Genomic DNA, 22,722 nt, shown 5'->3' with positions numbered 1-22,722 from the left:
TGCAGTTTATTTTCAAAATGAAAGACCATGTTTTTATTTTGCTATCTAAATTCAGCTTACAAATCGTATGTTAACAAAGCCAAAAAAATATGGTTAATAATAGTCAATTATTATTTTAAGACCAGAACAAATCTTAAGAATTTTAAATACAATTTGTCCTACTTAATATATATTTTAAGACGATTATTAAATGTATAATAATGTATTTTAAATGTATTTACAAAGTTTTAAAAATTGTATTTATTTCCATCAAGAAACTATATATAATGGGTCAGCTGTTGTTGTTGTTGTTTTTGTGACATTTAATCAACCCATATATTATTATTATTATTATTTATTTATTTCTTAGCAGACACCCTTATCCAGGGCGACTTACAATCGTAAGCAAATACATTTCAAGTGTTACAATACAAGTAATACAATAAGAGCAAGAAATACAATAACTTTTGTTCAAGCAAAGTATAAGTGTGACAAACCACAATTCAATAATACAGCAGATAACAGTGATAGTTACATCAGGGTATGATGGCCAAAACGGTTAACAATGGTCAGTTATTGTGCATAATGGTTACATTTCCTCAAAGAAATGTTATGAAACTCTATGACATGCAGTGACATGTTACAAGTTGGCACAGTTTGCCTTCATATTTCTGTCTTTGTTAGAAATGACCTCATTCGTATTTGAGCGATAATTAGCGCAGCTTTGCTAGTCGCTGGGAAAAACAAAGTTTAGCTGCATAACACAACAGTGAATCTATACTTTGAACTTTCCGTCTCTCAGAATGAACGATGAATAAAATCTGATTTTCAAAATCAGATAACTCATTGATCAAATGTGGGATATGTAAAATGCTTTTGCTTCTGTTTTGCTGATCAATAAGGTTAATTAAAACATTAATTTTAGCAAACTCTGGTATCCACTATGAACAGCCAACCTCTGTACTCATTCTGATCTTTCCAACTCCAATACTGATGAACTGTGTGGGACTGACAATACATTCATAATCCAATCCTGCGTACGCACAGACATCTCTTACTTATATGAAATCAAAGTGAGCGTGAAAGCAATTCATACAGTAAAGCATATCAGAATTAAACAATGAAATCAGATCATTCAATGAAAATAGAAATCCACAATAAAACAGAAAGCCACTTTACGCATCTGAAAGAAGCACACAATACAAAGAGCCGTTGGTATGTCCTAATTATTTGTTTTGGTTCACTAATTACCAGAAGATTTACAGAAGCTATATTAACTAATGCCCAGATTCTTGCTCAGAATAAAATACCATCGCTTTTTAAACTTAGAAGCTTAGATTCACAATTGGCTCACAAGATGCACTGCTCAGGAAGCAGTTAGTCCACAGATTAATAATGGACACTTTCTGAAATTATTATTCCCAAAATGGTCTTTTGTGAGTTGCTTTGAAGGAAGAAAGCTTTGGAAGTAAAGGCTGCGAATGGCTGCTTGTATGGAAAGCTTTCCAATTATACAATTAGCTTGGGATTGTAGGGCATCCTCAACCCTGTGAAACAAGATGCTTTTTCTTCATCACCTCATGGGGAAAAAAAGGAAAATAAATCACAATATCCAAGTCCTGAAGTAAGTCTATACAATGTGCTTGTTAAATAAAAGTATGTAATATCCTGATTTGAATTCTGACAAAAAAGCTCGGAATTTGCACCTAAACCCCTTGTGGCCAGACACTTGCAGCTACGTGGGAGTTTAGACTCGGATAATTACTGAACTTCCTTTGGTTTGCAATTTACAAATACCATTAAACTACTGTACTAAGATTTTTTGTCTCACTGGAAAACAGAAAGATCATACTTACAGTAGACCTACTATTAGAGGTCCTTTGTTTATAGACCTGTCTTTCAATAAAGCCTTTTTTATTGTTCACCCTTTCAGTTGTCCTCCCACAAATTAGCTGTAAGCTCAATATTCAAAAAAGTGCCATCTGCTTTCTGTGGATTTCTCTGCACTGGTGTCGGTATCCACCTTGAAAATAATTATACAGCCATAAACAAAATAATAATAATAATAATAATAATAATAATAATAATAATAATAATAATAATAATTAATGCTGCAGTAGTGTTTATATATAATTTGGTATAAACTGTGTGTTATTATTATAATTAATCTTTGATCTTTTTTATTTTTTATATTTAATAACATACTTGTGCTTGCTTTCTGGCCCCGAGGAGACTAAGGATGGTGCACCTGAAGGATCTTATCTATTGAGAAAGAAAGAAATGTTTGTCTCTACATTTTTGAAGTTTCTTCTAGTATTACTCTTTCATTAATTCCAGCGTACGTTTTAAATATGAAGAACATGATTTTCAGTAGTAGTCAAATTCTAATCCATAGTAGGGGTGACAGCAGTCGTCTTAGTCATCGTCACAGCAGCCGTAGTTGTAGTATATAGTTTATTGTTACATTTCTGTTGTTCAGAACAATTTTTGGCTGCACATAATAAAGATCACGTTTTAAAAGTAACTTCAAGTGGCCCGATTTTAGTTAAAAATGATATCCCGATTTGCAGGTTTAACACTTAAATTTGTTGATTATATGCGTCGTTTCATTACAGCCCCCCTAATAGTATGCAAAACAATAGTCTTCCTATTGGGACCACAGTAATGGTGTATTTTATACTGCAGGTAAATCAGGGATGCATATTCTCTATCTAAACTCTCTCAGCAAGGTCTCTATGTGCTTTTGTCAGAATTTTAATAAAATGTTATAGCTTTGCAGTTGCCACAGAAGTTACATTGACTAGCACTCATGGTAATCAATTTCTACAAACTGGCTTGACCCAATACATATCAGAATAAAAATTAAAAAAAAAAAAAAACACTCTAACAATTATTCTATCATAATGCAAAAAGAAAGCAGTGGGGTTTTTTTAAGTATCATTTGTTTCTCGTTTCTAAATAATTTTAAGTAGCACTGATGTGCAAACTGCAGCAAGCTTCATCAGCTGTATGATGTAGACAGATCATTCGCCAACCTGTCACATGATCTCCCATCAGTCTAAAAGATGTGAATATATTGCCACAAGCTTTGGGAATAATGGGTGCACCTGTTTACAGTGTCACCTCTGTTTGCTAATTGTCTCCTTGAGCTACATTTGAAGTAAATGCATTTCTCTTTTGACAGGCAGCGTTTATTTAGAAATCACATTACTTCAAGCGCAATTGTTCTTTTGTCTATCAAGTAAATGAAGTGTTGTGATACAGATTTCAGTTCCTGATTAGTAAGGTGACAGTTTTCTGCAAAGTTCAACTCTACTTGTTTACTTCAACTAAAAGGAAAATGACAGACAACTTTAATATCCTGCCATTGAAATTATCAATTCCAACGGCGGTAATCCATACCTGTGAACTGCTGAATGATGTTTATACATTTCAAGAAACCCTACAATAATGACATGGGGGGGGGAGTCACTGTAAAGGCAGACTAACAATGAAATTCACCAAATACATTCAGCTTTGAAACTACCGTAAGTCACACAGAACTGTTTTACATTTTTTTTTAAGGAACAGTCCTAAATATCCCAGTTCAGTTTTTAATTATCATTTCTGATCTTTTAAATATCTAGGTTAATAAAAAAAAAAAAAAAGTCATTTTCACAGCCTAGAGTACAAGATCGGTGTTGATGAAGAAAATATTTTTTTTTTCGTATTATTTTTCTAATTGGTAAGCAATGTAACTTATTTTTTTCATTATTATCCTTCTCTCTCTCTCTCTCTCTCTCTATATATATATATATATATATATATATATATTGTATTTTATTTATGCAAAATAATGTAAATTATCATCCATCTGATGAAAAAAATAAAAAGAAGAATGCAAAGGATGAGCTACATGATCCCACTTAAAAAGGTCCCGAATGGCACCACATAATGCAAGACAAATAAGCAAGCCAGTAAAACTATGTGAACTACACATCCTAGCTTTAAAGTAATGCGTAACCTAGTGACTTAGTTTCAGTTGGCCTCCCATATGTAGGAACTTCACATAGATGCTGGTCTCAAAGCAGGCCACCCCTTGTGCTTGCAAGGGAATTGCAATCACCGCTGCTATTTCAATAGTGAGCCAAAAGAAACAGACACAAAAAGCCATGCTTGCCTTAAGTCACATTCTAAATTGGCTCCCAAGAGCTTAATCCTACCTTGTTCACCAAACATTGTGTATGTTTTCTGAGTGTTTAGCATATGCTATGTAACCTGAGCAACGCTCGCATTGTTCCAGGAGTTGTTTTCCTAAAGTATTTCCCATCAGGAGCATAATTAAATTCAAAATATTTCACATATATCTATTATCTTGTATTTTTCATTTCTGCCTCCCATATTAGAAATGTGTGTTGTGGGCTCACTCACAGGAAACAGTAGGGCGTCTATACTTAAAACAACTGTATAGTGAACTCCTGTTTTCATTTAATCTTGATGAAAGTAATTTAGTGGGTGCTGCTACATTTCTCCAGTATTTTAGTGTATTGGGTGTTTTAAGTAGTGAGACTGCGACAGTAATCTTTATAATCGACAAGAATATTTGCATTTTCAACACCCCCATTGTACAATAAAAAAATGTTTTTAGTTAGAAGAAAGTGACCTTGCTGTTACTGTTAAAGCTAAACCATGTCAAAGTGCTCTAAGAGACAAAAGCCATAAAAACTGAGTAAATTTAGATTGCGGCACATTTTCATGATGATTTATTGTCTGTGTCATATCTCAAACAAACAGTAATTAATATGTTTGTTTTTTGGGGTTTCTTTGTAAGCATTACTGTAGCTTTAAGAGAATCTCTGAACCAATAGCATACTTTAAATCAAACCAAACAATATATGTCAAAAGATTAACATACGCCATATTAACATTCTTTTTAGATGATAATTTTGTCAAAGCAATGTATCATGCATCCAGTACTTAACTGCAGAAACTATAACATAATAGGGAAAAAGCAGTGAGGTGTTGACTACACAAAAGAGCCTGGAAAATAATTTGCAGACAACAGCCTGGCAGATGAAGTAACATTTTCACAAAAATATATATATATATATTTCTTGCCTCCAATAGTCCGATGTAATTCATTTTCCATCTCTGTTCATTAATCATTGTTAAAATTAGTGATCCATTTCTTCCACTCTGCCATCTGCACTCAGCTTCGTTACAAACATGACACCTTCCTGCATAATAAAACCTGACAACTACGAGGATGCATTTCCAAATGGCTTTCTGCATATATGCACCTCTATAACTGATTCCGTTGTCAGACAAAGGGAGGTTATTTAAGCAGAGTTCTTGCTGTAACAATCTATACACAGATGTGAGTAAGTCAAACAAGAGTGTGCAGAATCACAGCATAGAAAAACATCTTTTCAGAGCGCAAGGTTTGAATACTTAGGCTTCATTTCTTAGAGAATGTACTTTAATTCCAAGGTGTGTTATTTCATTGTCTTCAAAAGCGTCTTGTATATTAAAAAAATATATATAATAATTATAACTACAGGTTTGCTAAAACCCAGACAATGCACTATAGTTTTCATACACTAAAGCAAAAAAAAAAAAAAAAAAATCATATTTTAAAGTGAAGAGTAGTACACAAAATCAATACTGTATTGTGTTAAAAAAAAAAAAAGACCTTGAGATGGATGAAAAAGTGCCCTAAAAATTTTAGATGCTCCACTGGGGAAAGAAGACAGAGCAGCTCGTTATAATTAGTATAATGAAGAGTTATGAACAGCTGATGCACATATAAAACACAGATTACACAGTGTATGAAAACTGCTATATATATATATATATATATATATAACAAAGATGCACCCCAGAAGTGAGTGTGTACTTCAACCAGGACTTGACATTAGCCCCTTTAGTTAGCAAGCACAGTTTGATACCTCCTCCCCAGTGTACAGTATCCCAGAACCTATGGCACAGTAAATTAATCTTTATAATGTTGAAAAAGTGCTAAGTACTCTACAGTGTTAAATGTCAAGACCTTGGAGGAACCGAGCTGTGCTGTTGTGTGTCAGCAAGAGTTTATTTTTTTTATTATTTTCTTATGTTAAATAAAACTATATGCTAAAAATAATTTGCACAATCAGTGCAGCATTGTGCGATATTATTTAATGTAAAACTGAAACCGAAACAGCAAGGCTGAAAATATTTTATTTTGCTAATTCGCTTCATGCTATTTCCACCCCTGTTCCATGCCTGCATACTGACACATTTAATTTCAGGTTATCAGCACATCTGAATTACAGAAAACTGATGGGGATAGAGGCCAGGCCTCTCCGGACTGATTAGCATCATTTAAGAAAGCGCTCACTTGCTTGCTTCATCAGCTGCGGTGGCTCCAAGATGGGTGGCCTCTTAGCATTAGAAGTCAATATCAAGTAATCTTATTTGAATTAAATACAGACAAAAAAAACCCTATGATTTGGTTGCTTTTTTCATGTCCCCAAGCAATGCCTGGAGCTTTCTTCTATTAACAAATATTATTATTATTATTATTATTTATTTCTTAGCAGACGCCCTTATCCAGGGCGACTTACAATCGTAAGCAAAAACATTTCAAGCGTTACAATACAAGTAATACAATAAGAGCAAGTATGATATGATCTAGTGTTTTATAGGTAAACTTTTTTTCTTTTTTTTTAATTAGAGAAGCCATGCAAATGGCTTAAATCTTTTTGCAGAAAATCCTTCTTATGGCTGCAATCCTGTGCCAAAAAGTTCATCTGGCCTGTAAATTTAAGCATGGATTACAAATATTCAAATCGTCATCTTACTGTTCAAATAAACATTTCCAACAGGGAGAAAAGTTACAAGGCATACACTTTGAATACTATTCGCTGAGAGCAAAAAAGAAAAAAAAAGAAGAAAACAAAACAAAAAGGTTTTGTTTCTATTTTTTTTTTTGTACAGGAAAAATGTGCTTAATAATACCATCTTTAATTAATGTCATTACAACCACATATAAAATCACAGTACAGAAAGCAAAGAAATGTCAAATAACCCATGCAGGACAACAGAGTACATTATTACAGTTTAAAGAAAAACTTTAAAGATGGTCAGCTGCTAGCCACACGTTAGCAAAAATAGGACTGAAGTCACAATCATTTCAGCTTTATTCACCTCCTGATAATTTCTTTATCAGGAAAAAACATCCTCTTGGCGGTAGGTACTTTGAGGTGAAGTTTAAAAATGAAAGAAATGCATACATTCAGACCTAAGAGGCAGAGTGTTGTGAAAAGGAAATACTCACGACCTTCACCCTGACCCCAACCTTTCACTGTCTTTTAACATTAAACATCTGCAACTACCTTTGCAAAGATACATGTAGGGTTTTGATGACACCAGTGTTACTGGAGGATTAAAATAGCCCTCTTGCACTGCTCCACATTAAAGTCTTCCACATTTGCAAAATTGCAAACAGATGCAACTCAAGTACCTGCAAATAATCTGCCAAGACCAATTTCAAAAGGGAGATTTCAAAATATGTGGAAGTCATTAGGACGAGTATTATTTTTGCAATGGAAAGGCGCCAGGCATGTCTCAAGAAGCAGATGGGTGCTACTTTTATTTATAAAGAGGTCAGCGTATTATTCGAATCTAAATGAAGATATATAACCGGTATGAAACAATTACTTAAAAAAATATTGAACTTTTCAGAAGCTAACGGAAAAGTCACATTTCCTTTTCTATATGAAGAAGAAAATCTTGCACCTTCCATTACAGTGCTAAAACATAAAAATCTAACAATGGTGTCTAAAAATGGAATTAATGCCACAGTATATAAAATGTGTTTGTTATTTTATTTTTTTAAGCAGTATTGTATGTGAAGTTTTCAGTTCTTCCCAAGGAAAAACCTACATTTGTTTCAACTTTAAAACCTGATATGCAGTATTGAGAAACTAATTAAATTTGATTTTAACACAGGGTACAGCAACAAATTTCACTAGAATGGACATCAAATAGACACCAAATGCTATTCTCAATGCAGCTTTAAGGAAAAAAAGGAATAATACATTAAAATTAATATTCTACTACTTGCCAATGCTGATTTTTTTTATATCATATGAAAGGTTAGTGCACTTAGTAAAATTTAGACATAACTCACCAACATCACTGCTTTTAAACAATAAGCACACAATAGGGTTCACAATTCTAACAGTTGGAAACGTTTTAGACATCCATAACACATGCACTATTCCGATATCTTGGGATCCAACTGTCTATATGCTAACTCAGGAATGCCAAATATCGAACAATTTCTCTCAACCGCCCGTATTATTCTTTCCTGTCTCACTGTAAATGGCAAAAGAAAATTCTATAATTGAGTGGCACAGAACATGTGTCCTCCCTGCTCAAAGACGACAGATGGATTATAAAAACTTCAAAGCCGAGCATTTGGAACACCAGGGGAGAGATAGTAGGTATTTTAACTATCAGTCTTTACCCAAGAGACAATGGCACTGTGACATGGCACATACATCAAGGAATACTGCAACCAGATTGACATAATCTTTCTTTTCACTATATATTTAACATCCAGTTATGAGCAAGTTACAGCAAAGCTTATTACAAGAAAGTGGAACCGTAAATGAGCACCTAGTTGTCTGAAAGGTTAAACATGGTGGCACTGTTCACTATAGTCAACCCCTTTCTTAAAGTCGAACCAGCAATTTAAAGGAGTGCTTACTAATGCTTTAATATAAATTATATCACTTCCTATTAGCTTAATTAACATTATTGCTGATCCCTTTTTGGCCCTTCACTTTTTACATTAATTCAGGATTTGCAAATATTGCTAGTTTTAGCTTTGATATTGGTAATAAAAGATAAACCAAATGGATTATAAATCCTTGGTTTGCACTCCTTTAAGCTTCATTTCAAAATGGCACATTGGACCTCCACTAATAATAATAACCTGTATTCACATTGCTCTGAAAAGCAGGTAAAGAACTTTCCGATTACCAAACTGCTCAACTGTCCCTCTAGAAAGTGCCTGTCTTCAGACAGGTCATTGGATTCAATTGTGAGCAAAAGTTGGATAGCCCACAAAACACATCCATTAATACAGGCCACTATCGCTTTAGTGTGCCCACACAACCTAATTTATATTTGTATTCAGTTTTGTCTAATACACACAAGGTTTGAATAGTAAATTGTCCTCCACCTCCACTCGTATTGAAAGGATCCCATGCCTATTAAGATGTAACGGAACATCTTACATTGAAGGTATGAGTACAAGCTGTTAGAATGGTGCTCTGTCACTGCTGTTGCATGGTACCTGCACTACAGCTTGTATCAGAACCTCAATCAATGCAAAAACAAACGAAAATTAAACAGTCCTATAAGTAACAGCTTTCAAACACAAAGTTGGAGTAATATTTCCCAGTATATTGACCTGCCTTCAAACTGGAGGAAAAAAAAGAGTGACATCAAAGCTCAATTAGTAAGCTGAAACTAAATAAAAAATTATATGTATTGTAAAAAAAAACATAATAGTAGTATTACTGATTATTAACAGATATTAATGATCAGGTGGTTGATTTGTTTTCTAAAGTCATGGCTTTGTAGCATGTGTGTGAAAGAATGCAATTTAGTCATATTCATTTACTAACTATGCTGTTTGATTAACCAGCACAGAAATGAGACTGAACCTCCATAATTAAGATCCCTTTCAAGATTAGCAAGAACAAAAGCTAAGAGAAAAGCAGCTTGCAGAAAAGGAAATTGTAAGAAAGAGAAAATAAGAAATTGCATGACCTCCTGTCCCTGACACATAAAAGCCATCCCACTACTAAATATTGTACTCAGCAGGGAAACTGACCCCAAGCGGAAGCACTAAATACAAAGTAACCATGCCGCAAAGGAGCATGCAGAGCTCAAATTTAGCTCCTAGTAATAAAAGAAAATGAATCGCTAAGCCAAAGATATTCTGTTAAATCAGGATCCTAACAAGCAATCTTAACTTTCTTTACAGTATATACTGTATACAAAACTTCTGTTCTCAAGAACATATTGTATGGGTTTATAACAACTGCACCGCTTTATATATAATACCCACAGCAGTGCAACACCTGATTCCAATTACAGGATGTTGTTGTAATCAATCTGAGTCACACAAACCCCTTTTTTCTGTACCAGTCTGTGATGAATGTGAACCCACCAAGACTTTGTCAGAATATTATTATTTAGGTTCCATTATTTATTTTCCTTTAGCATATTCTTCAAAAACGTTCAACTTGAAACACTGTGTAATGTCAGAATATTAAGACTCTGAAGAGTAAAGCAATGAGCACACCTGGAGTAAGATATCTTCCACGCAAAAAAAAAGAAAATCAGCATAAACTGCAATCACTGTAGGATTACTGGTAATGTTTCCTTTTTTTTTTTTTTTTAATAAAAACTAGTTCTCCCACAGTGTTTTTAAAAACAAGCAGTACTGGGCCAAAATGTTATGAGCATAGCCATTTTTAATAGGGCCCAAGGCCACCCTTGTGTCTCCAAACACTCTGGGTTAGCAGTGAAATGTTCATGGAAGGTTAAAGCCCATTCCAACACCAAAACACACACCTCATAGGGATGAGCAATAATCTGCTGTTCCCTAAAAATAACCAAGTTATACTTGAAAACCAAACAATGCTGGTGAGAATCTCTGTGCTTGAATTTTGGAAATGCACTTCCAACATTAAAAAGATAGTAGCCACACCGTACTGGAAAGACCATCTTGAAGACAGAGGTGCAGCTGTTATCTGGTATTGGACGATGTACTGTATAGAGTAAGAAGATCTCAAGATGTTCTGCAGCACTGCACTGTACACCGTGTGTCTTTCAACTAAAAAAGATTGTTAGAAAGATGGAAGGAGGGAGGGAGGCAAATGTTAAAGATATCAAAGGGGAGGTAAAAAGGGTTAAATGGTGAAGGAGAATTACAAATCCAGTAATTAGTCGCATACCCGTCCGTCACATATCCACCCCTGGCCGTTTATCCGCCATGATCAACCTCTTCAGCAACGTAAACTTATTATTGAACAGAGAAGATTAGTTCAGATATTGTAGATCAATGTCTTTGTACACTGTGTTGTATGTGATCCGTGCACTGCCATTGCTGTTAGTGTCATATGAGCTGTTCAATGTGTTGATATGTAAATAAATCTGTTCACCTGTGGGGCGTATCAACTTCAACCTCCATCTCGATCTCCTGTCACTCAGCAGCGATTGCACGCACCCACACGGCAGACGGCTACCCTGTCACAAGCATTAATACCCTGTATCTTTCTAAACAAGGGATTTAGGGGAGCTCTCTAATAAAAGCTGAATCTCAAAACAATAACTGTGTGAATACATTAATTGTTACAGCTGTGTATAATGGTATTTAAACAGGATTCATTTATCCGACCTTTTTACATATCCGCCATTACTCACCGCAGTCGGATATGCGATGGATTACTGTAGAAGAAAATAAAATATCACAGAGAAAGGTAACGAAGCCTCAGTGTAACAACACAGAAGTGTGGAAGGCAGCTGAGTGTCTAGGGACTTCTATCTCAAAGCCCTTTTCAAATGTTCTTCCACAATAACATATACTGTATAACAAAAACGAATTCCCCCAAATAAATACTATTTAAATACTATTTAGTTTGTACTTTTTAGTTTCTGCGAAAGGTATTTCACGTGGACGTGATACTTCAAACAGTGTGGAATCTATTTGCCTTAACAATGTAGGTGAAGATTGAATTTGAAGTAATGATGCTGTTTTATACATTTTTGAAGGCTATGACGTCATGAATGGCAGCACTGTGTTTAAAGCAGCAAAGCAAGACACTTGGGAGTTGTTACACACATGCGCGCACGCACACACACACACACATACACACACATACACACATGGCTGTGGTTGAGGAATCCTTGTCTGCCCTTTGGGACTAGTCTATGTAAAACATCATTAACATGTGCAATCTAGGGTAAAGAAGCACCTGCCATCTGACCACATATAAAGTCGGTCTGGTTTTTGGTATGTGTTTAGTTATGTTTAGTTGCATAATGGTTGTGAATAAGCAATCAATGGATGACATGGTTGTGCATAATTCATGGTGTGGTTGTGTAACACATGAAAAGCTGTTTGTGCTTATTATACATACTGTATATTTATAATATTAAGATCTAAGGTGACTGGAATAAGTTAAACACTTGTTCATAGCCAGATCACCTTTGTAAATGAGAAACTATTATCAATTACAAAAAGGCTTGATGATCCTGATGAATACCTTTTTACTATACATTGAGAAAAAAGTAAAATGTAAATTATTTTTGGTTTTCTTTATATATTATTTATATATCCAATTAATATACTCTAAAATTCTAATATTCTAATAACATCAGCAATCCTTCAATTTAAATGAACAGAAATTCAGACGACAAAGCCACATTTCACATACTTCTGGCATTAAGAAAATATACTGCATAACATCAAAGGTGCAACTCGTATATTAATAACCCTACTTTTTAAAGCACCTTGCAATCTTGTCACGCTCAGTAGGTATGTATAAAATTGCTTTCCAGTGGAACCCCCTACACTAAAGATAAATACTGCCTTAGAAGAAAGGCCAGTATAGTATAACCTTTTTTCTAAAAGGACTCCTTCATATACCTAATGATGTTCAAAACAAGTCTGGTAAAATAACTCTTTGCCAGAAATGTGCTTTGGAAGAGTTCCTTGCTCTCCCGGACAAATAGTGCAATAGATGTACAAATATTTTTTAAATACTGATATTTTTAACATAACATTTTAACGGCTACAAGTATTTAAATGACATTCTTGTTTGGGCAGAGCAGTGGGTGATTTTGCTTCCACAGAGAGATTTGTGTTAAAATCTTGGAATGATCATTTCTCAGGGTGTTAGCAAAGGCAGCACTTAAAACCCAGGCAGACAGCTTTACTGTCTTTCTTAGAAGTGTAAGACGTAAACCCTGCTCAGAAAATTCAATGTATTTTATTTTCAGTTACTGTAATTCAATAAAGTCGGTTTCCAGTTAGACCCAGTAACTAAAATGGGTTAGCTTAGATGTTGCTTTCATTTACTTGAAGGGTTTCCAAAAAGATGTTGCATGGCTGTGTAAAACTTAAAAAAATCTAAATCAAAAATGTGCAACCCTAATTGTGCCTCTATGAAGAAATTCAAAAGCTGTCTAAAACAAAGAGGAAGCACATAAGTCTGCATGAGATAAACATACTCTGAATAATTAAATCAAATATGCCGTATTAACAGTTTATTATTCACTATAATAATACTGAAGTGTGTGGTATCAAAACGGATGCAGAAAGCTATAACAGTTTATTCAAACACAGTCCAAAGGTACAATTTAAGTTCAACATCTTTTTATACAACCAAGCTGTCTCTGTGGTAAGGAGATGTTAATTCATAGGGCTTGATCTGTCTGGGAGCAGAAAGAAGCCCGTGCTATCATTATCAGCCAAATCAACTAGGCGTTTAATGGTGGAATCAGGAGACATTTGCTCTCCACTATCAGTGACATCATAACTGAAAGAATCAACATCAGACAGAGGCTGTCCACAGGGGGCAGAAAAACAATATAGCAGTTAAAGATCTGGCATCTTGTAATGGAATTAAATATGCAATTTAAAATATACCACGAAAACCCCCGGTGTGGAATTCTGATAAAACTTTGCCACTGCATTCCAAGGCTGCTTCAGAAACACATACAGTAGCACCCACATTCGGGTTATTGCTATCTTTTAAATTAAACTGATGCCTACCTGCGTTGCATTTTGACAGATGATCCTCTCTGAAGTTTTCAGGGCAGTGTCACACTGCCATGTTGGCTGTTTAATGTTGTCTCTTGACAAAACTAATCACCATGTTGTTAATATCCGTTTTTAGCCTCTGAGCTCAATGAGAAACACTTACCTCCCTCAGTTACAGACCTCTTATGCAAGCACTCTTAATTCACTGTTCGCTATTGTAATGTCAGTTTTTTTTTTTCTTTTACTTTTTTTTTTTTAATGGCAGACCCTTCAAAAACCAGCCAAATTGCAGGACAAATAACATTTCATTTACCATGACACTTAAACATTTAATTGAAAACAGTAGTATGAGTATTTTAACCTTCAGCTGCTAGAAAAAGGATAGCAAATGTCATTTAATTAACCATTCTTTTAAAAAAACATTCTCAACAGGTTTTAGAACTACTTACAGGTGGTTGAACTGTAAGTGATCTGCAGTGTATATGTATAAAAAAAAGCCCTAGATAAGATTCCCCAACAAAACTGAAACTATACTGTTTAAATCTAAGTGGCTGGCCTACATTGTGAAAATATTTGCATCAGAGGATTTCTAAAAGGTGAACATGCTGTATTCTACAAAAGGCTCAGCTTCCTTGTGTAACAAGTATATGTTATGAGTGCAGACAGAAAACCTAAAATCCCCCAGGCTACAAAAATCCTGCTATTGTAGTAATAACCCGTGAGACCAGTCTGGGAATGTACAGCTTTCAGAAGCACTTCTCATCCTATTAGAAGTTATGCCATTGATGTACAGTGTAGGTCACTTGCTTTGCAATAAGTTTAAACCCTTTTAAAAGCATGCAGAACTTAAACACAACATTTTTCACAAGGCAAGTTTCATTAAATATCCAATTATGCAAATCTGCTCCAGAAGAGGCAGTGGATATGCAATATAATGATGTACACTATTAGTTCAATACAATATACTGCACAGGAGAGATTTACAAGGCAACGTAGCTGGTACGCCTCCATCCTTTTGAGAAACCTCTTGATCTTAATTAAAGGTGCAGCGTCCACTTTTCAGACCACAGACCGCCTTGCAAAATCAGTTTCAAAAGCAGCCAGCTCACGTCGTGTTTGCAACACATTTGTTGGCATGCATGTTATTGAACAAATGGCTGTTATGACAATAAATAACAGCATGCAAACACCCCAGTTCTGTTGAAAATATCCCACTTAAAACTGCACTCATCTCAAAAGAATAACAGACAATAATACAGTGTTCTAATCTGATACTAATGAATTGTGTTATTGCCACCAGTTTTAGTGATTCAGTTTAGTCTAAAATGGCATGAGTGTACAGTGTTTATGAATGTGTAAGAAATGACATTCACTAATACTTGACTGTCTATAAAAGATGGGAAAGGTCATGTATTAAGAAACTAACATTTACTTATATATATGTTTTTTTTTTTAAATATATAAACAATCCATATTGATAGCTTTAAGAAGGGTTAGTGAAAGTAAAACATATTTATTATAAAACAAACATAAATCTTAACTGTGGTGTGATATTTATTTTCTGTTCAGGAAGCTTTTAAACCCGCCCATTCATCTAGAGAAAATGCCATTGTGTTATCAACACATCTTGCACCACTGGCTCCAACCTAATCATCCTTCCATTATTACAACAAAAAATGTATACAAGTGGCAATCCAGAAAGGTAGTAAGTTCCAAACGAGTGAGTTATAGTTTGTGTCTCTGAGTTGGATGGCCAGACAAACGTTTCACGTTAACACAAATAATTTCCCAAGAAGGAAGACATGTATGGATCATGTACTAATAGTTTACATATGATCAAGGCCACTTTTTTTAATCTAACTTTTAGCTGATACATGAACTGGAATATATGAATAGGGTATACCCTGTTAATGAGACTTGTCATCTTAATTGGAATAATTGGATTAAACATTTTAAAAACAACTTTAGAACAGTCATTTCAGCCCCCTCTGCAACTGTGGCATGTGTGAGTTAGTAAATCTCTATAGCGGGACAAAAAATCACAGTGCAGAAATTATAGCTGCAAAAGAAAAACCCTCACTTCAGACATTCAGCATTCTGGAGTCATTTCAAAAACAGACCCGGGGTTGAAAAAAGGGCAGTAGTCAATAAGCCTGGCATATAATGATCTAACCAGAAACAGCAATAGGGAATCGTACAAACACACAGAATAGGATTTAAAGGAGCTGGAAATTAAATATTAAGCAAATGTAGATGTAAGCCAACTAAGGATCCTTCAATAAGCACGTGTATCGAAGGAACACCTGTTTCCATCACCTGTGAAATGCATATAAAGACTACCTGTCTGCACACACCACTTTCAGATTGTTCCTTAAGTAAAGATGAACACACGATGAACACCTCAGTGTCAGGGCTACCTTGTTAGCTGGGTAAAGGGAAAGCTTTGTGACAGGATTAGGGCGATATTCAAGTAATTTATCAAACCCAGTTGCTCACAGCTGGCCCTTAAGGCTTTTGTGAATACGTAGATGTTAATTTATCAAAGAATAGATGAATTTCCTATTAGAATTACTATACATCTAAAATATAGACTGGTTTAGTCTGATTCTGGAATCATTGCTGTTGTCTTACCACTCTTTAGCCTTTATAAGGTTTATTACTTAAATGGCAAAATTGCAGATTCCTGTTTTTTATTAGTGTGACATATTTTTGAGGAGGCAAAAATAGTTATCTTTTAAAAAAGGCTGGTAAAAGAAGTACTTGCTATTCTTATTACTTCCACAAAGTATGTAAGGATGCTGTTGGGTTTAAAGCTATCCATCTTCAAACATGGTTGATTAATCTCTCTGTTATTCCTTATAAATCACCTCTCAATCAATCACAGCTCTATCTTTTTTATGCATGAGCAATTTCAATTCATTGACAGAAATGAAACTACATTTAATTATTCCCACAGGAGAGGTGTCTTTCATTCTTAATAAACATTTCAACAAAATAAGCTTGTGTTTTTTTATTATTTGTATTAAACATAATAATATATACTGTTGACCCTGACTTATTTATTTTGTATTTAATAAGTTATACTGTAGTATTAGTGTAATAAACTGCAGTACAATGCATTGTTTTGGACACAACAACTTGTTAATGCAGCACTGCATGTCAATAACAGTTTACAGTCTTGGATCATACTAGATTGGGGAGGATGCTTAACTGCACATATTGAATTATAATGAATCTCCACCCTTTCCAATGACGCCATGCAATGGAGGCCTGATTGTCTCCAACAGCCACATGAAAATGTCCACCAATTAAAGCTTGTGGAAGCAGCTAAGTATGGAATCGCTCTTTGATTTGCGTCCTTTCACTGTCTCCACTTCACTGATTCCAGATTGACTGAATTTAAGGTTGCCTGGGTAAATGTATTTTTAAAATGTTACATATTTTATGTAGAGTGTACAGACATTATAATTGGTTTCTACAAAATATAAATGTAATAAGGTATTTTGATCCAGTTGTTATCCGATCAGTAACACAACACAAAAACATAACACTGGCAATCAGGTTGGGTTCTCCTTCTGATTTTGCACACATTATATATGTGTGTGTGTGTGTGTGTGTGTGTGTGTGTGTGTGTGTATAAAGGTGGCCAAGTGTTAGCACTGATGTTAAAAATCAACACAATCATTGTGTTGTTGCATTATATAAAACAAGTTGTGTCAAGCCTACCTTATTTGTGTTGCGCTGACAATAATTTCACAAAAGATTTTCACATAAGCAAAGTACATATTTGTGTTTTTTTATTATCTCACAATCGTTGTCATTTTTCACACAAACTTGTTTTGTCTCTGTTCACACAACACACACACACACACACACAAACACACCAATGCAATACATTTGTATACGGTGAAAACTGGCCTTTAGTGTTTCAAGTTATACCTCTGTAGGGAGATATGGTATACCCGATTTTTTGTAATCAATTGGCAGTATAGAAGTTAGATAAAGACAGACACAGACAGACAGACTGACACAGATAGATAGATAGATAGATAGATAGATAGATAGATAGATAGATAGATAGATAGATAGACAGACAGACAGACATAGATAGATAGATAGATAGATAGATAGATAGATAGATAGATAGATAGATAGATAGATAGATAGATCACTTATCACACTCTCTTAGAAATTGCTCTGACATTGTGCATTATTTATTATTTGATTTATTAATTTTACTTTTGAAGGATTATGAAAAGGATAAGATCAAGTACCACTACTTAGCACGTTTTGCTGCCCCCAACGCTGTGGAACCCCGATAAGAGAGGGAGGGAGGGAGAGAGAGTACAACAGCGGCTATGGTACAAACCTATCTTCCCCATATCAAATTACTTTATAGATTTATCATCAAAAACGACTTTGTGCTTGTAGGGAACCACTTACATATCATATATGTTTTATTTCAGGAATGTATAGTATCTATAAATATCTTTTGGCAGTTTTATGTCAAGGATATATAACAGGACATAAACAAGCTTTTTCAGAAAATAATAGGTCAAGGAAGGGCATTTTTTGGCTTTTGAAACAAAATTACTCTTATCATCCGCAATTTCTAGTGAAATATAAATTGAAGAGCTGACAAATATGTCTACGCCCAGACACAATTACAGACATAATACCCGCCTAACAAATACTGTTAAACAATGACAACCATTAAACATACACTATACGTCCTTTTTCTTTTTAAAATGAATCTCTTATCTAATTTCGACTTTGAAGATGGCAAAAAAAGTTAAAAATAATAATAATAATAATAAAATAGAATAAATCCTTACATTAGCATTATTAAATATTGCTCTAGGGCAGTATCCCTTTACATGCATTGTGCCATTTTAAGTTACAATCAAACAGCTTCGTAGCACAACCTGAGAAAACCCATCTTTAAAACGAGCATCGCTTCCCTCGGCTAGGTGCCAGTATCACCTGAAAATCCTACACGATTTGCATTAGAGTTTCGAGATCTTGTTTTGTGTGTCAGTATTTTTTTTTAACTGCAACAGATGGGCGCACTGAAATCTGGATTTTGTCCTGTATTCATCATTAATAAAAGCTATTTTCATAAAATAGCCGGTGTGCTGTGCCCCGCCTACGACTTTCTTTTTTTACAATACCCTTGTGTTACTTACTGATAACGTAATGACATCGCAACCACAGTATTGCTACCTGACATAAGAAAAACATATGTTTGATTTCTGGTCTGATTCGGGATGTGGTTTGCTAAAAACCCCAGACTCATGCCAGCATCTGCTAAGCATGTCATTTCAATTCAATTAATACCGCAGTACTGGAAGCCTTTTCCGTTCTAGCGTACAAACATTGTTCCTTTCCTTAACCTTACAACTTTTTTTTTCTTATAGTATATACACTGAAATATTACCCCCGTCCGAGAAGCGCTAGTGTGGTATCCTGGGTCTCCATATACTTGTTTTCCATGCGTGGTGCTGATTTTTTGTTGTTTTCTTGATAAAAAAAAAAAAAGGTTTCAAAACCTGATATGACATTTACTTCTTAGTTGTTGAATGCCATAACGTTCTTCAAAGCATAACGCAGGGCTTCTAATATGCATCAATAAGAGGTCGATCACAGCACAAAATGGCAGGTCTCTCAGGCAGTTCCATCTCACAAGTTTTGACACATGGCATGCACCAGCTAACTTTTATCCTAATTTTCCAACAATCTGCATTCAGGTTAACTGGAAACCTACACAACATCCCTTGAGGTATTCCGAGAAAGTTTAAGAAGAATCTAAGGAGGAAAGTTTTGGTTTTTTTTTGCCTCCGTTCAGCTGTGCTGGCTGGGTGCACGTCTTAAAGATACACAGTAATGTTAAGTTATATAGTTTACTCATTAACAATATTAATGAAACGTATTGCCTAACTATCTAAGAAGTAACGGTTCAAAAGACAAAAACTAAATATGCATCTAAGATGTGTTAAGTTCTACAGGCTTCTTGGTTGCTTTCAGACATTATTTTTCTGCATTTTCCCCTGACAGCCCTGCATGCAAACGTCACCGCTATGTATATGTAATTATACTGTATTTTTTAATCACGGTAGAAAATAGGCCCCTCTGTTATGGCTTAAGAGAAACAAAAACATTCCAAACTGACTTTAAAAGCACAAATGCGCTTCCACACCCCCGCCCCCCCATGCCTAAAAATAGTCTTTAGTTTTTCACTTCTTACCTTAAAATGTAAAAGCAGCGCGTAGAAGAAACTCCTGCGTGTAAACGAAGCGTTGTAAAAGATTGTGTTCAATGAATAATGAAGCATGTCCACATGATTGACTTAATCATTTTCTTGTGCTGAGGGGGAAAAGTGTGCCTCGGACCTGTTACGATTGCCCACTCCAGAATGCCCTTCTAACTGTACCAAACAGATCCCGAGTACACCGTGTTTAATTTCATTCGGTCTCTTTACAGGATAAACGTGTTCATTGATACTGATTACCCAGCATCACAAGACAATCCCATCTCTCAGCTTGGACTCCCCCTATCTGGTAGGTGAAATGCATTGTACCATTAAAAAAAAAAAAAAGCACTCCATTGTCGTCTTCGGCATAATTCACAGCAACTAGATAGGTCTTGCGGCATTTAGCTTTGATGAGCCAAAAGCTCAACCCTTGATATAATAACCTACAAAGAATAATCTCTAATCGTCCATTTTCCCCTGTGTTGCAACTGAAAAAAAAACATTTACCACAGCGCAGCTTGGTCCTGACCTTGAGCTCCTGTAAACACACTTATTAAAATCTGTCTATTCTCTAAGAGCACTCTCGCTTTGTCAGTCTTGTTATTCAGACACATAGCGAATCCTTTCCTTTGATACCTGCCGTCTCAAATATACTAATCGCTACTGCTTGACTAAAGACAAATGATAGTTAAAATAGCTTCCCTTACCTTTTCTGATAACTATTTCAAGTCTCTTTCCTTAAAAAAAAAACTCCTGGGTAAATCTTTGTAGACAGCGGGTCCCAAGCATCAGTCACAGCTCCGCCGTTTAAGAGAAGTAATCAGCGATAAAATGACGTTGATCTGCACTGTAACCTTGTGGCGTATTTAATGTAAATAAGCCAGTTATGTTGCCAATCGTATGCATACAAACACAAAAGGTCCTCAGCTGGGCTTTTTTTTTAATATATATTCCCTTACGAGCAAGCTTTATTGTTAGATAATGCTTAGAAGCAGAGATGTTTTGAAACAATAACAAATGCCAATATGTTTGTTAGAAATACGACTTTAATTAATTACGTAGCTGGTTATGAAATTAGCACGCCGCAATAAACTTAAAAATGTGAAAAATGCCACGGGGGTTGTGCTCTCGTTTAAAGGTTCATAGAAAGTTGAAAATACGGGTGTTTTTAGGAACCTAACATTTTCAAGGTATATAAAAACTTTTTTGCACAACTCCGTGAGCGTTTTGTTCGTAAGTATAGAGGCCAACAGAATATGCTACAAAATGTTCAAATCTGGATGGTATGATGAGTTATGTTTCTATAGAAAAAAAGCTGAATAATGCAATTACAGATTCAGTGTCCCAGAGTTGACAAAAGCTAGTGCTTCAATAGAGTCTTTGTTATGGGATTATATAATGATTGTGGTGTAATTATGGGAAAAAAGATTTGGTAATAATAAAAAAAGTATCCAAATACACCAATAGGCAGCTTGTTTTAAAGAATATGCCTGCATGTGACATAAGGACAAGAAGGATTTGAAAAGGTTGAGAAACAAGAAAGACAGTGATGCGCATGATTAGCGGCAATGCAGACAGATTGATTATTCAAAATGTCGAGCCACAGGGACATTTTAAACATTGATTCCGGTAAAACGGGACTCTCAATAAATTAAGGCTGGAATTAGTTCCAGAGGGGAACGCTGACAAACACGCATTTTACTGTTTTTACTTCACATATAATGCCACAGTAGGAAAAAGTAGTACATTGGACTACACTTTGACACAAATACACAAGTATGATTTTTTTTTTTTTAACTATTATTTTTAAAAAAATCCAACGAAAAAAAGGTGGTAAACAGTTAATACAAAATAAACCGTGGTTTTCTCTGAAGAACCAACGACGATTACTGTATTGCAACTTATATTGTACGTGCTGAAAATTTAAGGTCATTTAAGTAGTCGGTCAAGTCAAACTACGTTTTGTTCTGCATGATAGATAAGGTGTGTGTTTCTAGTGTAATTTGATTACTAGTAGTTAAACGCCACCGAGTTAAGACCTATATGTTCTTTATGTTCTGCAAACAGTACGTGGTTTCAAAAAAAAAAAAAAAGGCGCTCAATAAATAGTCCCTGTTCAGTATGAAAATCAGATTCCTATGTTTCCATGTGTTTGGGATTCAACCTGCATTTTCCAGTTTGATGTGTATGAAATTCTTTTTTTAAACAAATTCCAAAATAAAAGTTTGTCTCTAAAGAAATTAGCATAACCATCCCATCAATAATATCGCTATGTCTATGGGAATGATAACTGAAGCAGCAGGAGGTGTCCCTTTTTCAATTCTTCATGGATCAACTGAGTATTTTCAGTTTTCTTTTGAACTTGCTACTGCAAGTCAAGTGATTCTTTATCAGTGACAGGCCTGACAAAGAAACGGGGCTGGGAAAGCAGGTCGAAAGGAAGTCGCCATATGGACTTAAAATATGCAAATGTAACAATATAGAGCTAATAATATATACAGCATATAGTCAGTAGTAACGAGATGATCTTTTCCTGGCTTAACCTTTTACTCATGTGGATGTAAAAATGTATTTGCGCTAAAACAATATGTATTACTTATCATAATGGTGTTGTTTTTTTTGTTAGTTTGTTTTTTACTTAAAAAGTTTAACTTTGTTTTAATATGATAAAACTGGAATTCGAAAA

The 22,722-nt window shown here is 34.9% G+C and overlaps 1 protein-coding gene across 7 annotated transcripts in view; it reads right to left on the bottom strand.

Moving 5' to 3' along the window:
- Positions 1 to 21,218, bottom strand: part of LOC117425893 (zinc finger protein 536-like) — a 149,599-nt gene extending 128,381 nt beyond the window's left edge. For 2 of the 7 annotated variants that reach the window (XM_058993786.1, XM_058993789.1), the window contains exon 1: positions 20,031 to 20,680. The gene's annotated coding sequence lies outside the window, so the exon portion shown is untranslated. Of the gene's footprint in view, positions 1 to 19,223; positions 19,306 to 20,030; positions 20,683 to 20,743 lie in introns of those variants that run through there. The other 5 variants (XM_058993788.1, XM_058993787.1, XM_058993792.1 and 2 more) reach the window with 5 other exon arrangements.
- Between the last annotated feature and the right edge of the window lie 1,504 nt (positions 21,219 to 22,722).

The sequence above is a fragment of the Acipenser ruthenus genome, chromosome 20 (assembly GCF_902713425.1).
Source record: "Acipenser ruthenus chromosome 20, fAciRut3.2 maternal haplotype, whole genome shotgun sequence".
NCBI lineage: Eukaryota > Metazoa > Chordata > Actinopteri > Acipenseriformes > Acipenseridae > Acipenser > Acipenser ruthenus.
The sequence above is the reverse complement of the archived record's forward strand: the minus strand, read 5'-3'. Positions and strand labels throughout refer to the sequence as shown.